The 20,769-nt window shown below is 40.8% G+C and overlaps 1 protein-coding gene across 1 annotated transcript in view; it reads left to right on the top strand.

Annotated features, from left to right (window-relative positions):
* LRP5 (LDL receptor related protein 5) overlaps positions 1–20,769 on the top strand; it is a 1,269,095-nt gene that overhangs the window by 463,771 nt on the left and 784,555 nt on the right. The window lies entirely within an intron of this gene.

Genomic DNA, 20,769 nt, shown 5'->3' with positions numbered 1-20,769 from the left:
AGATGATCTATTGTTGGTTATTTCAAATCCTAAACAAACTTTCCCTCTCATAATCGATATATTAAACAGATTTGGAGAAATATCCAATTTCAAAATTAATATCACCAAGTCACAAGCGATGGGCATACTATACTCCCATAATGCTCTTAAATATCTAAAAAAAGACTCACCCTTTCAATGGACCAAAAGTTCACTGAAATTCTTGGGTGTTAACATTCCCCCTGATCTCAACAGATTATTCACCTTAAACTTCACCCCACTTATTAATTCCATACCAAATATACTGAGTTCCTGGAAACCTACATTTATATCCTGGCTAGGATGGAAAAATATGTTCAACACCTTAATTCTGCCCAAACTTACATATCTCATACAGGTGCTCCCAATCAAACTCTCAAAGCACTTCTTGACTTCTTTCAAGAAAATATGCTCCAACTATATATGGGGAAATATAAAACCAAGGATTTCGCACAATATTCTACAATTACCCATAACCAAGGGAGGGATTGGCCTTCCTTCTTTAGACAAATATATTATTGCTGTTCACCTAAGCAGAATTATAGATTGGGTGAGACACCCTAAACATAAAACCTGGATTTCACTGGAAAAATAACTAACAAAATACCCTCTAAAAGGTCTAGTATTCACAGACCTACACAATACTCCACTTATAAATAAGGATAATATCCTAGTTCAAGCCACATTATCAATCTGGAAAACAAAGCATATAAGAGACACATTCTCAAAATTCCCCTCTCACTTAAGTAATCTGAGTGACTTCCTCATTACAACTGGAGAAGGTTATACAACTCTACCAGCACAAATACGCAACAGCAATATAGCGCCTTCTGACCTCCTAGACTCAGATGAAGCAATATTAAATTTGCAAGCTATGAAGAAACGTTTTAACACACCTAAACTGAGTCACCTCCAGCACAACATCATATCGAAGTCTCTAAAAATGGCTTTATCAAAAGATTATCAGACTAGAGAATCCTCTTGGTTTGAAAAATTAATATCTCAAACACAGACTCCAAAAAAAACTCATACATACGATAAGCAAGAATTTACTCCAAAGTGATATACCTAAATCTCTCTACTTTTTGAAAGAATGGGAAAGAGATTTAAATACCATATTTACTAATGAAGATACCAAAGAAATGTTACTATCACCCAAACTATCCTCGAGATGCACTAATATTCAAGAAAACACATACAAGGTGATATCTAGATGGTACCTTACACCTGTTAGATTAAGCCAAATGTATAGCACTACTTCAGATATGTGCTGGAGATGCCTCAAAGAGAGAGGCACCTTCTTACATATATGGTGGTCTTGCCCGATTATACAAATATTTTGGAATAAGGTTTTCGCACATATCAATTGCATCTTAGATAAAAAAAGACACAAAGAGGTTTATCAGTTGTCCCAAGATTGCCTTATTAAACATTATGCCAAACTCATTGATCCTATCTGAGAAAAGTCTTTTAAGACCTCTTATTGCGGCAGCTAGACTTATCATAGCTACAAATTGGAAAGCACAAGGCCCTCTATCTGAGACACTCTGGATACATAAAGTTGCCTCAATTTCTAGACTAGAGGAATTATCCCATTGGGAATTGAGATCACACCACAAATATAAGAAAATTTGGTCCCCTTGCCTCAATTGGAGATCCTCAATACCTTAATCCACTATGGGCTCACTTGATCACCTACATTAATATCATATAGGCAGACAACTCTCTTGAACCAGAAACAGATCTAACTTATTTCCTCCTCTTCCATATTCGACAATCACATATCTTGCTCTCAAACGGGTACTTATCACCCCCCCCCTTCCTCCCCTTTTCCCACCCCTGTTATGTTTGTTCCTTTTAATGTCATTCGGTTCTCTGATGTCCCTATTAATTGATTTTGACCACTGCAATGCAAGAGAAGTAGCGTGGTAGCACGCCCCTGCTGCCTCTACTGACATCCCTCCCTAATTGATTATTAATAGCTTGAGATGTAGTTACCATTTTGAAATTTGGAAGTGGATGGCTTTAGGGATCCCAAGGAGTGGTGATTCTTCAATATGCTAAGTTAGTACATCCTTCCTTTCAATGTATTGGTTCCTTGCTTTTAGTTTTCTTGCTGAGCATCCTTGTTACTCACTTAATGAGGGCGTAAAAGTCCCCACTACCTACCTTTGTTATGGCTAAGGTCCGATATGTTCTTTGATTGTACACCACAATGTCTTTGTACTATTTACATGTATCATTATACGTGCTATCGCAATCCTGATTTGCTGACTGCATTGTACCCCCTCCCCCTTTTTTTTTGAAAATCAATAAAAAGATATTAAAAAGAAAGAATAGTACTACTTAACACACCACTCATATCTGGTGGCACATTAGATTGCACGCGCAGTGCCCCAAATTTCAAGTAGGAGGATCGACCAAACATCTTTTTCCATCTCCCGGTTCCTAAAATCGATGCTATATACACGTCCCCTGATAGGGGATGTAACAGGGATTAAACTGAAAAGAATAGTACTACTTAACACACCACTCTGTCATAGTTTGGTCTGTCACTGTGAAGCGGGCGTAACCCTTACACTACCTGATCGATACAACATTATACCTGATGTTTTAAAGCACGTTATTCCAAACAATTTAGGAATGTTAGGTGATTTATGCCCTTTATGGATTAAAACCAGACTCTGTGTCAACTATGTAATTTTCCATGGGAGTTTTGCCATGGATCCCCCTCCGGCATGCCACAGTCCAGGTGTTAGTCCCCTTGAAACAAATTTTCCATCACTATTGTGGCCAGAAAGAGTCCCTGTGGGTTTTAAAATTCGCCTGCCTATTGAAGTCTATGGCGGTTCGCCCGTTCGCGAACATTTGAGGAAATTTGTGTTCTTCGTTCGCGAACGGAAAATTTTATGTTCGCGACATCTCTAATGAAGAATAGGTTCCGAGAAAGCCTCAAGATACACTGAGAACCCCAGACACCACAAACAAACGGAATCCGGTAGTAAAGCGCATTCCCTTTGTCCATAAGTTCCATCCAAGTACTAGGAAGGTAGTCAACATAATTAAAACTCACTGACCCCTCCTCCATAAAGCATATCCAGAAGTAGACAAATTTAAATATCCTATACTCCCATGCAACCAAAGGCCTAAAAACCTCAGAGATTTTCTTGTTAGGGCAGATATAGTACCATCCAAGCTTTCACCAAGACCAACTCTCTTACATACACAGAGAAAGGGCACTTTCCCGTGTCTACACTGTGCACAGTACAAAGAGGATCAACCATTTCTCACCCCCATACGGGTAAACCCATCAAAATCCAAGGCTATTTCACCTGTGACACCGATTTCGTAGTGTACACTATCAAATGCATTATTCAGAAAGTGGGTAATCTAAAATATAACATTTATTAATAATGCGGATAAAAATATTTCCCAAATACAGTGTGCATAAGACAGACCTTGGGATAGAAAATGTATATAAACCTTAGAAATCACCTAGGTGTCTATCCCAAATGAAAAATTACAAATATACACTAAAATAGTGCACGGCGGCACCAGTAACTGTTTGTCCTACCGGTACCGCGGAACAGGATATGGATCGTTCACCACCGACAAGCCTCCGATTGAGGTTTCTCCAAATAAGATAGAAGATGAAAAAATAATGTCAGGCAGTGATGCACATGTGTGCAGGGTCCCTGTAAAGGCCCTATGGCTGACTGATGTGAGTATCCCTATTACTAGATATAGGTAGCAGCCTCACCACAGGGCACTCGTCCTTACAAGGACAACCCCGTCCGGAACCTGTCCCTTACAAAGATTAAACTATATGTCCCTAAAGGATCTAGAAAGAACTCCCTACACGCATGTTTCACTGCCTAAAAACCTAAATTAAAGGCAATTCATCAGGGGAGATGAGGGAAAATATACTAGGGATAGGTATAAGATAGGCCCTTCATCCCTAGAGACCGGCCTGACTAGATACGTCAGCCAGTAATGGGGGTATAACCAGATAATGGATACCTCCTAGGGCGGTCTCTATAGATAAAGAGACTATGTAACATGCAGTAATATGATACAAAAAGAACTGCACATGGGACGCCAACCTGTGTGGCATTCCCACCATATTTAAATAGGAACCTGGCTGCCGCCTCCGCCGCCCACAATGTAGCAAGGCCAATAGACGCATTCGTGCGCTCGCACGTCAGCGCCGCGCATGCGCCCATTGCAGAGACAGGAGCGAGGTCTGGAGCGCACGGAAGTGCCCTGGATGCCGGCTCCTTCCTGCGCATGCGCGGCATCGCTTGTTCTCGCGACGCCGCGGTTGCCAGCTGTATTGACAGCGGCACTGTAGACAAGGATCGATAACAACCATCCAGTGATGCTGCAAGGTGGCAGGGCGATCGGAACTCACCCCATCATCACAGCACATTAGCCCCCCTGGGGGGCGCGCCCCACTATTTGAGAAGCACTGGTTTAAGCCCATTGGTGTGACTGTTCGCAAAAGAAAGATCCAACGGGCTTCACGCTGTAAAAGGATCTTATCCCAATCACCTCCACGTTTAGGGGGGGGCAACTGCTTCAATACCATTAACTTTAATGATAAACGACGAGATACGGTTGTGGCCCGTCACGTGTGTGATTTCCACCAAGGCGATCCGCGTGCCATTAAAGTTAATGGTATTGAAGAAGTTGCCCCCCCTAAACGTGGAGGTGATTGGGATAAGATCCTTTTACAGCGTGAAGCCCGTTGGATCTTTCTTTTGCGAACAGTCCCACCAATGGGCTTAAACGAACAGTTGAATTACAGCTGTTTCCTGTGATTGATTCAGCTATGCCCCTACCTACGTATAGGTACAGACCCTGTCTGTGGTTTTTCCATTATACTTTGACTTTTCTCTAATTATTGGGAATATGACCTTTTCTATTTTATTGTGTCAATAATATATCCACTAGTCATAACATGATTGTATCTGTTTTTGTCAAAGTCCAGAGATTCAATCTTAGTCTTTATCTGACTAGTAGCCCAAATACTGTACTTTGCTGACGGTCCGATTCTGGGCTAATGTGCTGTGATGGCGGGGTGAGTTCCGATCGCCCTGCCACCTTGCAGCATCAGTGGACGGTTGTTATCGATCCTTGTCTACAGTGCCGCTGTCAATACAGCTGGCAGCCGCGGCGTCGCGAGAACAAGTGATGCCGCGCATGCGCAGGAAGGAGCCGGCATCCAGGGCACTTCCGTGCGCTCCAGACCTCGCTCCTGTCTCTGCAATGGGCGCATGCGCGGTGCTGACGTGCGAGCGCACGAATGCGCCCATTGGCCTTGCTACATTGTGGGCGGCGAGGGCGGCAGCCAGGTTCCTATTTAAATATGGTGGGAATGCCACACAGGTTGGTGTCCCATGTGCAGTTCTTTTTGTATCATATTACTGCATGTTACATAGTCTCTTTATCTATAGAGACCGCCCTAGGAGGTATCCATTATCTGGTTATACCCCCATTACTGGCTGACGTATCTAGTCAGGCCGGTCTCTAGGGATGAAGGGCCTATCTTATACCTATCCCTAGTATATTTTCCCTCATCTCCCCTGATGAATTGCCTTTAATTTAGGTTTTTAGGCAGTGAAACATGCGTGTAGGGAGTTCTTTCTAGATCCTTTAGGGACATATAGTTTAATCTTTGCAAGGGACAGGTTCCGGACGGGGTCGTCCTTGTAAGGACGAGTGCCCTGTGGTGAGGCTGCTACCTATATCTAGTAATAGGGATACTCACATCAGTCAGCCATAGGGCCTTTACAGGGACCCTGCACACATGTGCATCACTGCCTGACATTATTTTTTCATCTTCTATCTTATTTGGAGAAACCTCAATCGGAGGCTTGTCGGTGGTGAACGATCCGTATCCTGTTCCGCGTTACCGGTAGGACAAACGGTTACTGGTGCCGCCGTGCACTATTTTAGTGTATTTTTGTAATTTTTCATTTGGGATAGACACCTAGGTGATTTCTAAGGTTTATATACATTTTCTATCCCAAGGTCTGTCTTATGCACACTTTATTTGGGAAATATTTTTATCCGCATTATTAAAAATTTTATATTTTAGATTACCCACTTTCTGAATAATGCCTTTACTCTTGGTAATCTGGAGCGCTTATCTCATATTGGTTTGACCTCCTTTCTCAGTATACATAGTTTACACTATCAAATGCCCTTGTGGCCTTATGTATGTGGGGAAAACTACTCAATCAATAAGAGACAGAATTTGCCAGCACAAGTCGACAATGCGCCGACAAAATCTATTACTTCCACTCCCACAGCACTTCAATGAGGCGCAACATAGGATCTCTCAATTAAAATTCCAAATAATTGAATATATTCCAACATCCAGGAGAGGCGGTGACCGATCCAAGACGCTGAAACATAGGGAGGTGTTCTGGATTCATACCTTACAAACTCTGATGCCGAAAGGACTAAATAGGGAATATGAGGTACAGGCTTTCACCTAAAAGCTCTGATTACCAAATTTTTCTTCCGGATGGTAACTATATGGATTTCTTTGGAATAATGGACTATAAATGCATTACAATCATATACCAATACTGTACTTGGTGGTCCTCCTCACCATCAGACCATGATGCTCTATTATCATAATGATTATGATATTTCATCCTGATCAATAATGTTCTAATATCATTTCTCTTTAACTCCCTTCAGGCTCCATGAATATGAAGTCATAACCAGTGCCGCAGGGGGTATCCTTTTGGTACTTATCTTATATCTATAAGCCTGCTCATTGGCACCTCTGTCTATCTTTTCTTTTATATTATTTCTGCCTTCTAACTTTCCTATTTTTTCTATAATTTCTGTCATATCAGCCAATTCTTATAATTTCCTCCTTTTGGAACGCACAGCGATTCATTGATTACATTCTACTGATCCTTACTTCTCCCCTGTGGAACGCAAGCTAGACCTAGGTCCTGTGAGCTACCTCCTTCTGGCTGGTGGAACGCACCGCCACTATATGTACAAATATTTGATTCACATCACTGTGTACAAAGTGTCTAATAAACAGTATGTAGTTCTGTCACCAACATCTCTATATACAGTTTGCAGGAAAGAGAGTGCACACCTTTACAGATGATCAGACTTCTGCTGATATCACAGGGCTAAGTTATTATAGCCATACTGACAAGTCTAAAGGAGTTAAATAAATATGTCTGTGATAAGAACACAGTGCAGAGAAGCTGTAAAGAGGAGAGACACCTGGATTTCTGTTTGAAGACATGAATTAAAAAGATTTTTGAATGCATAAGCTTACGCAGGCTAAGTGACTAAATATATTTACTATATGTGATTAATGATGAGATACAACAGACAACTCACTTTCAGAATAGTATGGGGTAGGACTGAGTCTGCTTCAGGGTGTACAAGAGGTAAGGCAAATCAGTACTTACATCTTACCTAGCATGAAGTCTTCAATGAAGGGCTATCTTTTAGCCCCTCTTGCAGTGTGCAGCATGCATGTCTCTGAGATAACCACTTATCAGGAATATAGCCTCAGTATAATGGGGGATGGGTATGATCTAACTGTCCCTAACCAACTAGATTACAAGGTAGACTTTATTGCACAGAATATTAAAGATAATATAACAGATATAGAATTAATCAGTACTTCAAAATACCCTTACAACACATTACACCCCTGGTTCTTCCACTTTCATAAATTTTCATAAATAAACATCAGGCCCTATGCTACATATACAACCTAGTCACTTCACCTAAAACCACTTTGGAACCATTGACTTTCTAAAATAAAAAAATAAAAAGCCTTGTGTGTTGGAAAAACAAGAAGTGTCTTTCGCATAGGTCTTCTTCACTTATGACTTTCTTGGATCGTAAACTTACAAAGTGCCTAGTGCATTCTCCATTTATTGACTTTCTGTTTACCGTACGCCTCAACACATATTTTGTTTCTAGCTCCTTATAAAGTTCTGCCTCTTACCCCTCTTTTCTCTGTGTTGATGTGGATTGGATTGCAGGTGTAATCATAATCCTGAGTGCAGGTTTCAGAGCTTCTTTTCATTGGTTGTTAGACAGTCCATAACCTTGTTGGTGGGAGGAGCTTTGACACTGGGACCTCCTCCCCTCACTGGTATGCAGGTTGTTGCATCAGCCTTGCGGGTGGTTAAGAAGTGTTGGGCAGATGATTACCTTTGAGCTACACCCCTGGACGGCCGTTGTATGAGCAGCAAGGCTTTGTTCATACCAGTGGTTGAAATATTTTCTTTTTAGGTGGCAGTCAGGTCATATGTCCAGGTCTTGCCACACCCGGTCATTAACTAGGGCATCCCCTGGACACTGCTGAAGTTTTCAGTCCTGTCTCTGATAAACAACTTATACAGCCTGCACTTATGGAAGAGGTACGTGAACATGTCCACACAGTCTAGAAGATGTCATTAAATTCAGTTCAGTTTCAAAATTCTATTCAAAAAGCTCAGTCCATAGTTTTAAAATCAGTCCAGGATAACTCGGTCTATAGCAGACTGTGCCGCTGATGGAGTGAATTAGTTTTTCTCTCCACCCCTGCACCAAATGCATCAAACAAAACAAACAATAGTCCTTAAAACTTTTGTTGGTCCAACACTGCATTTAAATAACAACCGAGGTACCAGCTGGTACCAAACCCGACTTTGGATTCCTAATTTTAAATGTTTTTAAAGTTGCAGAAATGAATACTGAATGAATTCACCTAAGTCTTGCGCGACTTTGGTTGAAACAAAGTTTGGCTACAGTGTGCCAATACATTTTAATGCTGTACGGAGACAGCATTAAAATCAAAGTGTTTGGCCGAATAGACTTCGGATCAATAATCCGAAGCTTGATTCGCTCAACACTATTCATAACATAAGCATGATCCTGTCATCAACTTTTTTACTTTTTGAATATGTTGCTCCAGAATATGTATAAGTGACGCTCCAGAATTCTTGCATATTATGGACGAGGCTGGGAATCAAGTGCTGGCAGGGCCCAGTAATTCTACTATCCCTCAGCATTTGATTAGGTAGAACATCAACAAGTAATGAATAGTGATGAGCGAACCCAGACCGCCACTTTCGGGACCGTACCGGACGCAAACACAGACAGTTGTTCGTAGTTTAAGTAAAGTTTGTTGAAAGCAGCAACAGTGTTGCAGCACAGCCAATCATCAAGCGTTTAAGCTGTGGGCACTTGGAAGCCATCACAGTCATGCTTAGTATTGGCTCTGATTGGCCGGCACACCATGTGACCAGGCATGTGTAAATGCCGGATCACATGGTGCGCCACCATTCTGCACAGGACGTTGCTGCAGGCATATAGAGTGTTAGGCCTTTATTATTTTCAAAAAGTGTGGTGACATGTACGCATTATTGATCGGTGCAATCCTTTGCACCAGTGAGACAGAAATACCATACTTAATTGTGCTGTTCAGTCTGAGGGTGACCTGTTGGCATTTTTGTTTTGCGCAATCCTACTCCTTTACACCAATGACAGGGAAATATAATAGTTAATCAGCCTGCTAATTGGGTCGTGAAACCTACCTATTTTTTGTGGTGAAAAAAAAATTACTTGCCACTGTCACAGGGAAATAGAATAGTTAATCACTCTGGTAATTGTGGCAGCGACATACCAATTTATTTTTATTTTATTGTGCTAAACAACTCTTTTGCATATGTCTGTAAGCCAATTTTCTGGGTGACCATAACAAAATGAGGAGAACCTCAAATAAGGTCATGCTGGTGTTGGTGGAGCTCCTTCTGCAGGGAGAGGACGTTGTCCATCTGTGCAAGCTACACACCTATTTATGAAAACAAGCAGGGATCTGTAATGGAGGAGATTCCAACTTTTTCCCACAAATCGAAAATTCCACAAATATATATATATATATATATATATATATTTATAAACAATTAGTGCAAAATAATAATAAAATATATAATTGGTCACAAGCAAAGAATAATGATCAACTAAGTTCAATCAATTTGAGAATATAGGTAACATCTAAGGTATCAAGGCAACCAATAAAATACCTTTTCAAATGCAATGGGTATTTTATCAGTGGTTTCACAGAATAGGGAAACAAAAGGCTCAGATTTCTTGACTTGACACTTGACAATTGAATTCTCCCAGCCAACAGATATAATTCAAATTAAAGATAAACATTCATCAATCTTTTCAAGTTTTCTTTAGATTATACAAATGTATATATAAAATTTATAATTTTCTCTCCCAAGATTGACCGACATAATTTGTATTGCAGTTGAAATAATGTCAAATCAATCTAGATCCTGCAAGAATGATATGGTCTATCCGAATATATATAATCAATTGCCTAATATAAAGATCTAAATTTATACTATACCGGCAAATTAGAATTAAGTTGTCTGAAAAAAGTCAGCGGTCATAGTTCAGAAACAAGAGATAGTCATGTTCTATTTAGTTCAATCATCTTCTCGTCTCGTCTTTGATGGATACTCCTACATTGATCCTCCTTGCTGTCTCCTGCTATCTTTCCCCCTCCCCCCTGTAAGGTGGGCTTGGTTTGTTCTTCCACATGACTAATGATATCATAGTGCATCAATTTGCCACTCATCTCTTACTCACCACCACCACCACAAGGGGACACTAGTGTTCTATATAAAAGTTTGTGTAATTACATTTAATTCGAATATTTTCCAAAGATCTAACAAAAAGATAACCTTTGACTTGGGCTCTTAATGTATACCAACTGTCAGGCATCTAGTCTGCATAAAGATATACTTCTTTAAAGAGGACCTTTCAACTTGCAAAAAATTGTGAACTAAGTATCATGATATACACTCACCTAAAGAATTATTAGGAACACCATACTAATACGGTGTTGGACCCCCTTTTGCCTTCAGAACTGCCTTAATTCTACGTGGCATTGATTCAACAAGGTGCTGATAGCATTCTTTAGAAATGTTGGCCCATATTGATAGGATATCATCTTGCAGTTGATGGAGATTTAAGGGATGCACATCCAGGGCACGAAGCTCCCGTTCCACCACATCCCAAAGATGCTCTATTGGGTTGAGATCTGGTGACTGTGGGGGCCATTTTAGTACAGTGAACTCATTGTCATGTTCAAGAAACCAATTTGAAATGATTCGAGCTTTGTGACATGGTGCATTATCCTGCTAGAAGTAGCCATCAGAGGATGGATTCATGTTCTCATTCTGTTTATGCCAAATTCGGACTCTACCATTTGAATGTGTCAACAGAAATCGAGACTCATCAGACCAGGCAACATTTTTCCAGTCTTCAACAGTCCAATTTTGGTGAGCTTGTGCAAATTGTAGCCTCTTTTTCCTATTTGTAGTGGAGATGAGTGGTACCCGGTGGGGTCTTCTGCTGTTGTAGCCCATCCGCCTCAAGTTTGTGCGTGTTGTGGCTTCACAAATGCTTTGCTGCATACCTCGGTTGTAACGAGTGGTTATTTCAGTCAACGTTGCTCTTCTATCAGCTTGAATCAGTCGGCCCATTCTCCTCTGACCTCTAGCATCCACAAGGCATTTTTGCCCACAGGACTGCCGCATACTGGATGTTTTTCCCTTTTCACACCATTCTTTGTAAACCCTAGAAATGGTTGTGCGTGAAAATCCCAGTAACTGAGCAGATTGTGAAATACTAAGACCGGCCCGTCTGGCACCAACAACCATGCCACGCTCAAAATTGCTTAAATCACCTTTCTTTCCCATTCTGACATTCAGTTTGGAGTTCAGGAGATTGTCTTGACCAGGACCACCCCCCTAAATGCATTGAAGCAACTGCCATGTGATTGGTTGACTAGATAATTGCATTAATGAGAAATAGAACAGGTGTTCCTAATAATTCTTTAGGTGAGTGTATACAGCGGTGCCCAGGGATCTCACTGCACTTACTATTATCCCTGGGCACCGCTCCATTCTCCCGCTATGCCCTCCGGTATGTTCGGTCATTTGGTTATAGTAGGAGGAGACTGCCTTTGTTCTCCTGGGCATCTCCTCCTAGGCTGTAGCGCTGGCCAATCGCAGCGCAGAGCTCACAGCCTGGGAGAAAAAAAACCTCACAGGCTGTAAGCTCTGCGCTGCAATTGGCCAGCGCTACAGCTTGGGAGAAGAAGACGCCCAGGAGAACAAGGGCAGTCTCCTCCTACTATAACCAAGTCCCCTAAGTCTCCTCCTACTATAACCCAGTGACTGAACATACCGGAGGTCATATCGGGAGAACGGAGCAGCACCCAGGGATAATATTAAGTGCAATTAGATCCCTGGGCACCGCTGTACAGATCATGACATTTAGTTCAGAATTTTTTTTCCAGATGAAAGGTCCTCTTTAAGACTATCTTACCAAAACACTCAATCTTCTTTCTCCACATACTTAGAAAATGAGGTAATGAGTTTCACACATTATCCTTTTACACATAACAAAAATTACATTAGTATATCCCTCCTAATTCTATGTATTTCGAAAAAAAAATAATAATAATAATACATACTAATACGTTTCAATGAAATAAGCATAAAAATGTTGCATATAATATAATACAATAATTCATATAATACAATTTCTATTCATTGATAGAAAAAAGTAATTTGTTCACTGTCTTTTGTAGAAGCCTGCAGTGTCTTTATGGTACCTGTCTGAGAACCCCAACAATTTATGACATGAGAATGTTTATGTTGAGATTGAATGTTCTTCTGTAAGTCTTTGTCCACAAAGAATAAACTCGCATTGACCTTCTCTCAAGCAGATAAAATGGCAACCATAATGCCTATATACCAATCTGTAAAGCAAGATGTATAGGCCTTTACAATATTGATTCTTTTCTGGACAATGTTTCTGACAAAATCCCCTTCTTCCCATGTTATTCAGGTGTTTAACCTCAGACATATCTGGGAAGAAGGTCAGAAGAAATGTCATGTCTACCCGAAAAAAAATTATATACATTCTTGCATTTCTTCAAGCAGAAATTGGGATATATTGTATTTCCTTTCAATGGATATCCTTAGATCCAAACTCATAAAGATCTTCTGAGATAAAATCTTCCTTTCTGTCAATAAGAATCCTAGAGCGTCTTACAACATGACTCCTGATGAAGGACCTGGTTCGATGACCGGTTCAGTTCTAAACTGGGCACCGAAAATTAACACCATCCATACGATAGCTGTGTCTTTGGTAGTCATCATCGTCTTTGCGAATCAACGACTTGGTTTGGATTGTCACTCTTTTCTATTAAAGAAACCAATAGTATGAATACACGTTCTTATTAATTGATATTTACAGTTTTCAAGCTATACTATGTATAAACATTTAGAACATTTTGCATAGAAGCACAAGATTTGAAAATCTGTAAGCTGAGAGAGAATATCACAATGTCATCAGTTATCACATCTTCTTGATATACTTATGTCTCTTCTTCAGCATCACCTTCCAGTATTCTCAATTGAGACCTAGGTTGACAAACCCGCAAATTGATTGACATGAACCCATTTCTCCACAAAACCATCATTCTTAACCATTTTTATTTTTTGTAAACCACTGGTGAGATTTTGTTGATGATGTGATGAGGACCTTTCCACGACTGAAGAAACTTATTTTCTTTTTCCCGGTCCCTAGCAAAATTTTAGAGATACACTATGACCTATCTCATACTCCTTCTTAGTGGTTTTGAGATCATAAGTTTTATTATTTGCTTCTGCTTTCTTGAGATTCTTCTGTGCAAAAGAAAAAGCTTGTTGAAGATGCTGACGAAGGTTCTCCACATACTGATGTGTTGTGGCTACATTGATCAGATTATTATCCGATGTGCGATACAACAGATGTTGTGGAAGTACCATTCTCCCACCTGTCATCAGCTCAATGGGTGACATCTTAGTAGCAGCACTTGGAGTGGCTCTAATAGCCATGAACACTAAAGGCAACTTCATGCCCCAGTCTTTACCTGATTCCTTAACGTACTTCTTAAGGATGTTGACAATTGACTGGTTATAGCGCTCGACTGATCCACTAGATGCTGGACGATAAGCTACGGTATGTGCAATTTCCGTTTGATACCCAAGATCTTCCACATCTTAGATATTACCTCACTTATGAAATGCGGTCCATGGTCCATATCAATCCTTAATGGTAGCCCAAATCTGGAAAATACATGGTTGATAAGCGTGGCGCATGTTTCGGCTGTGTTATTACTAGCCTTTAAACAATCTACCCACTTGGTAAACACACAAGTGACTGGTAACGTATTTGTTTCCCCTGGATAACCTTGTGACAGGACCTATAAAGTCAATCTGTATATTGGACCATGGCAATGAGAAACCCTTTTTTTGTAGTGGGGCACAATGTGTGGGACCTTGAGGTTGGAACTGAGCACAAACCAAACAACCTTGACAGTACGTTTGTACATCTTTCAACATATGAGGCCAATAAGCATAATCACGTAGTGATTTGTAGGTAATCTTCTCACCATGGTGACCTGCTGTAGGCGCATCAGGAGCATGGTGTAACATTAGACCTCTAAATGTAGTGGGAACTACCCACTGTTGAATACTTTGAGGTCCTCATTAATAAACCACCTCGAATACTGAATTGAGATTTGGTTTTGACTAATAATCGGAGGTCTTCTTTTTTGGCATAGTCCTCCTCCAATATAGGATTGTTACTAGGATCTTCAATGTGTTTATATAAGATCTCCAGTATAAGATCTTCCTTTTGGCTTTTAATTAGATCCTCAGTTGTAGACTCTTGACTCCATTGAGCCACATTATTTGCAGTTTGTGCCCTAGCTTGGCATCTAGTGACAGCTTCAATGGGTATCATTCCTAGTAGATGATCTATGTCTATATTAACACCATTTACGGCACCTTGTTTGGCAAGCTTATAGGTTGGATCATTACCTTCCTTGTCCATGTTCTGGGTTTTAGAATAACCTTTAGTTTTCTTCCAATAAATGGTTAAACCATTACTTTTGACTAACTCATCTATGGCACAAAACAATTTGGCATGTTTCATAGGTTTGTTATTAGACCGCAACATGTTATTTCTATTCCAAGTAGGCAGATACGCGACAAAACTGTTCCGTACATATTTGGAATCTGTGACTTCAACAAATTAGGTAATATTATGCTCTAGCTATTTGAACAGTTTTGTATAAAGCAGTTAATTCTGCCACTTGGCTATTTTTAGCACCAATACTGTATCCTACTGAGACACTTGGGAATTCACTTGCCCAATTAATTCCAATAAGGCTACTAGTTTTCTCTCATCCCCTACGATGGTGTGATGAGCACAACCATCAATGTATACACAGGGGAGTAGAGGACCGTAATCCTTAACATAAGCTTTGTAAGCAGAAGAGATTTGTTCCTCTAAGAAATCATCTAATAGCTCTTCTGTATGAGAAGGAGCTGCACAATCGTGAAGTTTGGCAAGTCCTTGAGCTACAGGACTCTTTTTATTTTGTTTATAACGAACTTCCAATGACCATCCTTGTAAAGTTATTCTACTGTTTAAGAAATTACCATCCCTGATTTTTTTCACTTTATAAATATTGTAGTGGTTGGTGTGCCGTTTCACTGATGGTTTTCTCACCCTGAATGTAACTTCTAAAGTTTTGAATGGCCCAGACTGTGGCTAATCTCAGTCATTAAATTTTACTTCTACAGGTGACAGGGATTTACTTGCAGAAGCAATAAGGGTACTTTCACACTTGCTTTGTTGGATTCTGGATCCAGCAATCTGTATGCAAACCGATACCATTTGTAGACGGATCTGGATGCGGATCCGTCTCACAAATGCATTGCAATACCGGATCTGTCTCTCCGGTTGTCATCTGGAAAACCGGATCCAGAATTTATTTTTTTCACATATTTAAAGGTCTTTACATGTGCAGACCGCAAAACCAGATCAGTTTTTCCAGAACACTTGGGGTCGGATCCGGCATTAATGCATTTCAATGGAAAATGATGCCGAATCGGCATTGCAGCATTTTCTCTGTCCAAAACCATACAGTGACTGAACTGAAGACCTCCTGATGCATACTGAATGGATTACTCTCCCTTCAGAATTCATTAGGATAAAACTCAGTTTTTTTTCCAGCATTGAGCCCCTAGGATGGAACTCAATACCGGAAAAGTTTAACACAAGTGTGAAAGTACCCTAACGTTGATCAATTTGTCTTGTTTTTGACACAGTACAGCACTGATACTGTACAGCCTCCACTTTCTTCTTTTGGGATTTTAGGCCTTCGAAAGCAACCTCATGTCACAGGAAGTTGACCTTGGTATGACACCATTGGGCTTTCTGTAATGAGATTTTAACACCTGCCTCTCTCAACTGATTAAGTACGTGCGTAATCTCTTGGACATGCCTTTTTAAACTAGGTACTTTTTAACAAAATATCATCCACGTATGTTAAATTTCCTCTTTCAGTTACATCAGGCATAGCCTTATGTAAGAACACAACAAATTCATGACCTGAGTTTATGTAACCAAACAGCAGTCTGGTCCAGGTGTACTTCTCCTTACCAAATGTAAATGCCAATGTTGATAAGTTCAAGATAATGCAGCTGGGGCGTAAAAACCCAAGAGCAGAATATAAATTTAGTGATACAGTCCTAACCTCAGTATCTGAGGAAAGGGATTTAGGGGTCATTATTTCAGAAGACTTAAAGGTAGGTAGACAATGTCATAGAGCAGCAGGAAATGCTAGCAGAATGCTTGCGTGTATAGGGAGAGGCATTAGAGGCATTAACCGTAGAAAGAGGGAGGTGCTCATACCGCTCTGTCGCTCTACTAGAGAGACCTCATTTGGAGTATTGTGTGCAGTACTGGAGACCATATCTCCAGAAGGATATTGATACTTTGGAGAGAGTTTAGAGAAGAGCTACTAAACTAGTACATGGATTGCAGGATAAAATTTACCAGGAAAGGTTAAAAGGGGTTATCCAGGTTCAGAGCTGAACCCGGACATACCTCCATTTTCACCCCGGCAGCCCCCCTGACATGAGCATCGGAGCAGTTCATGCTCCGATGCTCTCCTTTGCCCTGTTCTAAATCGCGCAGGGCAAAGGCATTTTTTGGAGATACGGTGATGTAACGGGGCTCTCCATGGGGCTGCCAAGAAGCCCAGTGACGTCACCGGCACTGATGGGTGGGATTTAGCGCTGCCCTAGCCAGTAAAACGGAACACCGAACACAAGTTTCCGCCCGGCATTGTGTTATTGAAAACAAAAGAGACCTTGCCCTGGAGGGCATCGGAGCATGTGATACCCTGATGCTAGCCTCAGGGGGGCTACCTGGGTGAAAATAAGGGTATGTCCGGGTTCGGAGCTGAACCCGGACAACCCCTTTAAAGGACCTTAACATGTATAGCTTGGAAGAAAGACGAGACAGAGGGGATATGATAGAAACTTTTAAATACATAAAGGGAATCAACACGGTAAAAGAGGAGAGAATATTTAAAAGAAGAAAAATTGTACAAGAGGACATAGTTTTAAATTAGAGGGGCAAAGGTTTAAAAGTAATATCAGGAAGTAATTAAAGAAAGTGACCCAGCATTTTGCTAAGAGGATCAGTCACTTATTTATGTTGCCCTTAGTTAGGACACCATAAAACTGGTGACATGTTCCCTTTAAGCAAAAAAAAATTTATGCAACTAATTTCCCTGTGCTTCGTGGTAACGAATCACAATTTTTTCTAAAATGGTGGCTACAATGGCGGCTACACGTGTGACGACATGGGACGAGGAACTCTGGGAAGGCGGGCTGACCCATAATGCCATGCATGCAGTCAATCAGCATCCAGCAAGCCCTGTGATGTCACAGCCATATAAATACGGCGGCCATCTTAGAGTCAGACATTTTTCAGCATTCTAAGTGCAGGGACAGATGTTAGAAGGCGCTAGGGACAGCAACTGTAAAAACCTCATTGTAAAGAAAAAAAACTGATGCATAGAAAGGATAGGGAGGAATCATTTCACAGCATCTTAGTCTAGGGAGAGACGTCCGAAAGCGCTAGGAACAGTGCCAGAAAAGCGATTTACAATTGCAGGGAAAGATTATTTCGGGATCCAAATAGTCATTATACAGCTCTGTCATTCCAGCAATTTGTTTTTGGGGTGCAAGTGCTATGTTGAAAAGCCTTTAGTGGCTTATTTATTTTCAAACAAGAAAAATATATACGCAATTCACTTCTGCAGTTATAAGTGTTGAAAGCGTACAGAAAGAAAAAAATATATGCACTTCACTGGTGCACTTATTTGTGGCAAAAGGGTTTAGTGACCTATTTAATTATAGAAAGAAAAAAAATATACGCACTTGACTGGTGCAGTTATTTGTTGCAAAAGGGTTTAGTGGCCTATTTCCGTACAGAAAAAAATATATATTCTCAGTTCACTTCGGCGGTTATATGTCTTGATTGCGTTTAGTGGCCTATTTCAGTACAAAAAATATATATATATTCAGTTCACGTCGGCGACGATTATACGGTACAAGCCTGTGGGGGCAGTGCTATGATCTGAGGTTGCTGCAGTTGGTCAGGTCTAGGTTCAGCAACAGTATGTGCTCCAAGAATGAGGTCACCTGACTACCTGAACATACTGAATGACCAGGTTATTCCATCAATGGATTTTTTTCTTCCCTGCCGGGCATATTCCAAGATGACAATGCCAGGATTCATCGGGCTCAAATTGTGAGAGTGGTTCAGGAAGCATGAGACATCATTTTCACACATGGATTGGCCACCACAGAGTCCAGACCTTAACCCCATTGAGAATCTTTGGGATGTGCTAGAGAAGGCTTTGCACAGCAGTCAGACTTTACCATCATCAATGCAAGATCTTGGTGAAAAATGAATGCAACACTGGCTGGAAATCTATCTTGTGACATTGCAGAAGCTTATCGAAACAATGCCACAGCGAATGCATGCCGTAATCAAAGCTAAAGGCGGTCCAACGAAATATTAGTGTGTGACCTTTTTTTTTTTTTTTTTGGTGCTGACTTTTTTTTGGGACAGGCAGTGTATATTCTCAGTTCACTTCTGCAATTATATGTGCTGCAAGCGTTTAGTGGCCTATTTCAGTACAGAAAGAAAAATATATACGCACTTCACTGGTGCATCTATTTCTGCTAAAAGCATTTACTGGCCTATTTTAGTACAAAAAGAAAAATATATACGCATTTCACTTCTGCAGTTATTATTTCAGTACAAAAACAAAATATATTCAGAGTTCACTTTTGCAGTTATATATGGTAAAACCTTTTGTGACGTATTTCGGTCGAAAAACTACTTTTATTCAGAGTTCAGCGGTGCAGTTATATGTGGTAAAGTGTTTATTGACTTATTTTAGTCGAAAAACAAAATTTGTTCAGTGCTGCAGTTATATGTGGTAAAACCTTTATTGACGTATTTTGGTCGAAAAACAAATCTTATTTAGCAGTCAGCGCTGCGATTATATGCAGTAAAATCTTTAGTGACGTATCTTTGCGACTCTTCTGGGCTCAAAGCTATCTTGACACTTTGTCTTCTCATTGTCTGTAGCTACTATAGGCCTGTTCATGCCAGGCAAATTCCCCCAGAAGTATCTGGGTCGATGAGCATCAGATACCACACTTGCATCAATCTTGACAGGATTCGTCTCAAGGTGGAGAGAAATTGTTTCTTGGAATGCTTTCTCCATCGTAACCACATCGTCGAATAAACTGAAGACTGGCGGATTCTCTCCTGTCTTAGGCAACACTTAATTTTTATTATAAAATTTATTAGATATAGAACATTAAATTGAACCAAAACTTGATTCAAATTATAAGAAAGTAAACTTAAATTTGTCACTATATTATCCCAATCTTCGATGGAAATTCACAGACAATCAATTTGCCAAGCCTTTTGTGCCGGAGAACGTGTATTACTAAATCGTGTTTTAAGAAACACTTTATAAAGTTGAGAAATTTTATTCTCTGTTCTGTCCCATATTCCCTAGAAATGAAAAGACGAAGCAGCCACTCTGTGGCCCCCTCATGCTGCTGCCACCTCCGCAATCTCTCGTCGTCATGCCACTCTATGGCCTCCTCATGCTGTGGCCTCCTCATGCTGCTGCCACCTCCACACTATGTCACTTTGCCACTCTGTGGTCTCCTGATGCTGCCGCCACCTCCACACTCAGTCATTGTGCCACCCTGTGGCCTCCTGCTGATGCCGCTGCCGCCACCTCCCCACTCTGTCTTTATGCCAGTCTGTAGTCTCCTCATGCTGTCACCACCTCGAGACTCTGTCATTGTGCCACTCGGTGGCCTTTTCCTGATACTGCTGCTGCCGCCACCTCCAGGCTCTGTCATTGTGCCACTCAGTGGCTTCCTCATACTGCTGCCACCTCTACACTCGGTCATTGTGCCGCTCGGTGGCCTCCTCATGCTGCTGCCTCCTCCACACTCTATAAAGAAAAGGATTGAGGGTTAGTCAGATACTGTGGTAATAATCCAAAGGATCAGAACAAACTAGAGGAGCCAATGGATAGCTAAATGTAAAATAATGGTATATGATATAGTACAGAAGTGAATAGGCTGCTAGTTGATTAACACCATGCAGATGGCAATCTGCATGTATTGTAGATACTGGAAAGAGGAAAGAACAAATGTATAGACCCAGCGGGCTCAGAGATGTAACTCGCTGGGTAAAAACCTGTTCTAATCCACTATAAAGCGCCAAATCACTAGTCCCTAT

The sequence above is a fragment of the Bufo bufo genome, chromosome 10 (assembly GCF_905171765.1).
Source record: "Bufo bufo chromosome 10, aBufBuf1.1, whole genome shotgun sequence".
Lineage (NCBI taxonomy): Eukaryota > Metazoa > Chordata > Amphibia > Anura > Bufonidae > Bufo > Bufo bufo.
This window is presented reverse-complemented; position numbering and strand designations above follow the sequence as displayed.